Source organism: Mustela nivalis, assembly GCF_964662115.1.
Source record: "Mustela nivalis genome assembly, contig: HAP1_SCAFFOLD_2137, whole genome shotgun sequence".
NCBI lineage: Eukaryota > Metazoa > Chordata > Mammalia > Carnivora > Mustelidae > Mustela > Mustela nivalis.
This window is the reverse complement of record NW_028134527.1, coordinates 70001-76768: the sequence shown is the minus strand read 5'-3', so window position 1 is coordinate 76768 and position 6768 is coordinate 70001.

Genomic DNA, 6768 nt, shown 5'->3' with positions numbered 1-6768 from the left:
CCTCATGGCGATGCAGGAACTTCAGGAAATTTGGAGGGCCTCAGGAAAAGAGGAATTCACCCAAATCTGCAGATTTTGCAGGCGAATCTGGTGGGAAATTTTGGGCTTGGCTCCTGGATTTAAACAGGCACTTAAAGGTCCAATCTAGGGGAGCCTGGGTGGCTCAGTCGTTAAGCATCTGCCTTCGGGGGGAGTCTGCTTTTCCCTCTCCCTCTCCTTCCGCTTGTGTCCCCCCACCCCCACCCCGCTCAAATAAATAAAATAAAATCTTTTAAAAAGAAAAAAGTTCAATCTAAAAGTCCTTGTAAAAAGCTCCATCAAAGCAGAAAAGAAAGAAAGAAAGAAAGACCCCATATATGGTCACTTGCTATTCTTGCCTTGCTTATGTAGATGATTAGAACAACTGTGTTAAAACTGGACTTGTTTTACAAACAAATTAACTTTCCTTTGGCTATCTTTGAGGGGAAGAACGGTGACTTTATTTTTTATTTTTTTTTTTTTAAATTTTATTTATTTTTTTTAATTTTTTATTTCTTTATTTGACAGAGAGAGATCACAAGTAGGCAGAGAGGCAGGCAGAGAGAGAGATGAGGAGAAGCAGGCTCCCCGCTGAGCAGAGAGCCCGATGCGGGACTCGATCCCAGGCCCCTGGGATCATGACCTGAGCCAAATGTAGAGGTTTAACCCACTGAGCCACCCAGGCGCCCCAGAACGGTGACTTTAGAAAGAAAGATTCTAATTCAATAACACACTTTCGGGGTTGGTAGTTGGTAGTTCTGATGAATTATCTTTGAGCGTTTGTTCTTTGCCTCTAAAACTGGACTGGATCCTGGATCCTTCTGGTTCCCTTGATTCTCTATGACTGTGACTCTGTGAACTAAGGTTTCCAACATTCTACCATTCTCCTATCTTACAACCATTAAGAACTAAAACAATGTGTGTGTGTGTGTGTGTGTGTGTGTGTGTGTGTATCTATATCTATATCTATATCTATATCTATATCTATATCTATATCTATCTATCTATCTATCTATCTATCTATTTTTTTCCCCCTCTGAATCCTGGAGAAGAAGTTCGACCACGTGAAAGAAACTTGAGGGAAGTGGCCACACTAGCTCGTCATACATAATAGACAGTCTTTGTGCCTGCTGCTCCATTGGCCACTCGAAATGAGACATTTGACCTACACACCAGAACAATCCCTTAGATAGGCCCTGCCCACTCCCACTCCACCCAAGGATGCTTCAAGCCTGACAGCTAGAGACCTCACTGGCAGCAGTCCAGACTTAGATACTGGGTTGAGCCCTTGTTTCAACCAGTAACCAGTGTTTTCCTTTTGTTTCCATAGAAGTGCCTCTTATTAACCACTGGATTGCTAGAAGAATGAGGCAGAGTCTATGATAGTTAACTCCACTTGCTACACCTGTATTAACCCCCCTTTGGAAATAAGAACCCATATAAATAGGGGCACTTGGCTGGCTCAGTTGGTAGAACATGCGACTCTTGATTTCGGTGTTGTGAGTTCAAGCCCCGCACTGGGTGCAGAGATTACATTTTTTTTTTTTTCTTTAAAGATTGTATTTATTTATTTGACAGACAGAGGTCACAAGTAGGCAGAGAGACAGGCAGAGAGAGAGGAGGAAGCAGGCCCCCCACAGAGCAGAGAGCCCAATGTAGGGCTCAATCCCAGGACCGTGGGATCATGACCCAAGCCAAAGGCAGAGACTTTAACCCACTGAGACACCCAGGCGCCCCAAGGTGCAGAGATTCCTTAATAAAAATCTGTAAAGGCAGAAGAGGAGGAAGAGGAAGGAGAAGGAGAAGAGCCCCTGATAATTCAAGTCAAACACTAAGCTACTTGGCTAGAAGAAGCCCTTAACCCACCACAACCTTTGCCCCCTTCCCCAGCCGGAGGAGGGGCTCAGACTAATTTACTCATATGTATATTATTATTTTTAATATTTTACTTAGTTATTTGACAGAGGGAGAGAGAGAGAGAGAGAGAGAGAGAGAGAGAGAGAGATAGATCACAAATAGGCAGAGAGGCAGGTGGGGCTGGGTGTGTGTGGGGGGCAAGCTCCCTTGTGAGTAGAGAGCACCTTGTGAGGCTCGATCCCAGAACCCTGGGATCACGACCTGAGCTGAAGGCAGAGGCTTAACTCACTGAGCCACCCAGGCACCCCTCATCTGTATTCTTGGATGGCCACTGATGCCAGGTCGATTTAAGAGAGGATGAGACTATTGGGTTATGCTGTACTGTTACTATTCCTTAAAGTGTACTTGGGAATAAAATCAATGATGCCATGTAGAGAAATATCCAAGTTCTCAGAGAGGGAACTATCTCTGAGCACCCCCCCCCACACCCCCGCACCACCATTAGCACAAGGGACCATAAATTGCGATCAGCTCTGCCTCAGATCCTTCTATTCCAAAGCCTCCACTGCACCCTAATTCAGTTTGAAGCGGTTACAGAAGGCAGACCTCTGCCCATGTTCCATAGAAATGGAATGAAGGATTGACCACGGGAAATTATAACAGGGGGAAACATAGCATGTCTGACTCCCTGTTGTTTCTATTCCCTTTTAGCCTACCGGTTAAAGACCTCTGTTTAGGGGCGCCTAGGTGGCTCAGTGGGTTAAAATCTCTGCCTTAGGCTCAGGTCATGATCCCAGGGTCCTGGGATCGAGCCCCGTGTTGGGCTCTCTGCTCAGCAGGGAGCCTGCTTCCTCCTCCCTCTCTCTCTGCCTGCCTCTCTGCCTACTTGTGATCTCTATCTGTCAAATAAACTAAATAAAATCTTAAAACACAAACACACACACACACACACACACACACACACCTCTGTTTAGCCCTGCATATAGGCATGTTACAGCTAAGATGTACAGAGATTTCTTTACCATAAACCTACCTCCCCTGAGGAAATAAAAGAATAGCCAACAGCATAACTTGGCAGGGGGTGGGTGGAGGGGTTGATTGAAACCATGCCCCAGAAAGTAAATGGGCTGATGCTAGCTGAAAGCTTAAAGCCCGTTTCTCAGAGAATTGGTTTCCCCTGCTGAGCCACCATCTCTTTTCAGGCCTTGCTACCAAATAACTAGGCAGCTCTGCAGATGTCTGGACTGAAGGTCAACTGATGGCTTGCAGCCTATCAACAAGCACGGCCCGGATACTCCTTTGCCTCCTCCCTCCCCAAGTTTGCAAGCCACAGCCTAAGTGTTGGGAGATTTGAAGAACGCCATTCAATGGCGAGAAGCCCCAGGCTCTGACTTTAGCAGAAAGCTTTCTGCATTTGAATGAAACGATTGGATTGAATGAGGCCCATTAGAATGGGTCAACCTGAACCTCCCTTCAGCGGCCCTCCCATCCCGGCCCCGCCCCGCCCCGCCCCGCCCTCCCCCCCTCCTCCCCTCCTCCCCTCCTCCCTCCTCAGGTCGAATTGGGAGCAGTAGGCTGGGGGTGGGGGATGGTGGGAGGGGGGGTGCTGTTCATCCTAAGTAGTGAACTAGGCCCCAGGTCTCTAGGGAAAAAATCACGCTCGGGTGGTGATACCAGATGAGTTGGTATCTCAGGCAAAGTGGTCAAACTGTTGGCAAGATTATCTGTGGATGAGGGGAAATTTTTTTTCTGGGATCTTGCTCACATATACGTCCCTGGCTGAGAAGAGGGCAGGGGGAGCCCTGGTAGGGGGAGGTGGACCCAGATCTGGAGCTCTGGACTATAGCTAGTGCCTGCCCGGGTTGGGGGTGGGTGGGGGACGGGGGGGGGGGGGGCTGAGGGTGGTGGGGTCTGCTCATGCTGACTTCTGCAGCTCAGTTCATTCTGGGAACCTTCTATTTTTTTTCTGTGGAGGTGCCAGGTGCCAGGTGCTGCGATGGCCAAAGCTAAACTCTTCTCTTTGCCTCGTTCTTAAAAGGCCGGATTCTCCTATTTTCTTGGTAAAGGGACGGAGCCACACCCTCCCATCCTCCCAGACACCTGGTGCAAATACTTCCACTTGAAGAGTTCTTTCACCTTGCTCAGAAAGTACACAAACTACACCCACCGCCCACACCCATCCCGTTAGCCGCAAATACCCAAGACCAACCAACAGAAATCCAGCTGGTCTTCTTCAGCCCAATGTACTTTAGAGAGTCACTCTCTTCAACACACCTTAGGCTCAAGGACAGGCTGCTGTCTCCCTTTCTCTGGCACAATTCCATCCAGGGATGAGCCTCGTACTGTATCTGCAAGATACACTGGTCCTGTGAGCTGGGGACAGCATACAACACTCACCGGATGATAGCACCATACCTTTGGAATGACGTCCATACCTAAGCATGGTGTCTGGAAATCTTCGACATTTGTGTGCCTCTGATGAGATCATTGCTTGGGAAACTCCAGCATCTAGAGCCAATCTTGTCTATGTTCTTCTTACCCTTACTTGCCCTTACTGTTCGCCTGATATTTTGCCCGATTGTTTAAGGAGAGATTAGATCCCCTTCTGGCAAGAGCTGAATCTGAATCCTCTGCTCACCCCACAATAGAAAAGAATATGCACAGGCCCGCACCCATCTTCTCCTTCTCCACCATGTCAATGAAAAATGTGGGCCTCCCTCTGTCCCTCCGTCCTGTCAAAACCCAAACCTGAGATAAGGTTTAGATGTAAAGGAAACCAGAGTACACTTCTGGGCCAGCGTAGGAGGATGGAGTGAGGATAGCTCTCCGTGGGGAAGGGGCCGCCACGCAACCCAAGACACAGGACCACGGCAGAGTATGAGGAGATCCTTATGGCCTTAAGGGGTGCAGGATAGCCTGTGAATCCTTTTCCAGGGAAGAAAGCGGCCACGCGAGACAGTGCAAAACACCTTTCCACAGTGTCTGCTGATGATGCTAGGAGTTCTGTCTTCAGAGGTGGTACTGCTTTAGTACCACTTAAAGTTTTAAGAGAAAAGGGGTCAGGGGGACTCAGTGGCACGCGAACATCATTCCGTCGTTCCACTCATCTTCATAAGCTCATCGTGGAGAGCGATAACGCCGTACAAAGGAGCAGAGCGCCGATTCGTGGAAGTACATGGGCGAGCCCCCAAAACATGACGCTAAGAAAAAGGAACCAGAGAGCCAGGGGTGGCATAGTGCCTTGGGATTCCAGGGGTAGGAAGAAGGCAGCCGCAATATCCCAGTCCTAGGCGGGATGGGGGTGGCGGGGGTAGATTCGGAGGCTGTTGGGGGAGACCGGTGAAGAGAGTCAGGGGTAGGGGAGAGGGGGGCGGGGGTGGGAAGGGTGTTTCTTTTCAAAGGGATGGGAACGATCTGGAAATGGCGGCAGGGTTGCGCATCTTTGTGAGTAACCTTAGGGAAAAAAGGCAACGGAACTGTGTACTTTGAAGAGTATGTGAGTTATGGAGTGCGAATTTTATTTCCACTTTGAAAATGTGAGGGAAAGGTGTAGGTAGACGGAGCGGGGGCGGTAAGTAGGCAGGTCCCTCATGAGGGAGGGAGGTAGGTGAGTAGTCCGGTCCCTTGGGAAGGAGGGAGGCGAACAGGGCGGGTGGTCGGCCTGTCTCCCTGTCTCCCTTCCCTTCCCTTCCCTTCCCTTCCCTTCCCTTCCCTTCCCTTCCCTTCCCTTCTTCCTCCTTCCTTCCGTCCTTCCTCCCTCTCTCCCTAGCCATCCTTGCGTGCCTGCTTGCGTGCCTGCGTGTGCGTGCGCGCACGCACGCACGCATCCCTCCACTCTGTGGATCCACGCATTCAAAACGGGGGGGGGGGCCCGCAGGGAGTGGACGTGTATGATACTGGGCGTGCATAGTATTCTGAGAGCTTGTGTGCGTTACCCTGACTAATCACCTCTGAGAGTGGACAGAGTCTGTGGGTGGCCACCACATGCCTGGGTGCTGGGATTCGGCAGAGACTCCAAGCCAACGTAGTCCAGGCGGGAGGAGTGGAAAAGCGTTCTGCAGGTGAAAGGGTAGGGTCCCATGATAGGTTGTTGGGGTGGGAGGAGCAGGACAGGAGGTGGCCAGAAAAGTGGTGTCCCAGGTCATTTCAGAGAAAGGGAAACTAGATATCCGTCCCTGGGTCGATCGAACTCTATGGAGAAGAACGGCGGCGCCTGTGTCCGCTTTTACAGTGGTTGTTGTGCCCAAATTCCGAGAACTCCCAAAGAGGACCACCAGAGCCCAAATTCCGAGAACTCCCAAAGAGGACCACCAGAGCCCAGAGTCAAAGCCAAACAGTAAGGGAGTTCGAACCCGGACCTCCGCGCAGTCGTTGCCGGTGACGCTAAGAGGTCCCGAGCTCGGGATCACAACACCTTTTATACACTATTTTTGGGGAGGCAGGGACTTAGCATACATCATAGTATCTTGTAACAAATTGCCGCATACCGCGGGAAAATCAAAAAAGAACTCTATAAAATGGCGTGCTACAGAGCGGGAAAAGCCTGGGAACAGATTATTGGTTAGGTCAAAGGGCTGTCGTTCTTCAAACTGCTGAGTTGGCGCCGCCAGGGTATGTGTCACCTCAGGATTGACCGGGCTCTTCCTGTCAAGCCGCGGGGCGCCAGATGGTTGTTATCTCTCGGCCCAGAGCTGGATTGGGGTGTGTGTGTGTGTGTGTGTGTGTGTGTGTGTGTGTCCAGGAGCAGTCATTCTGTCACGTTCAATTCCGGGTGGGGGTTTCCTCTTGGCCCAGAGAGCGGGGGGAGGGGTCCGGGAGCAGCCATTCTGTCAGGTTCAATTCTGGGTGTGGGATGTGTGGCTACAGAGTGTCCATAGAAAGTCTGCTTGTATC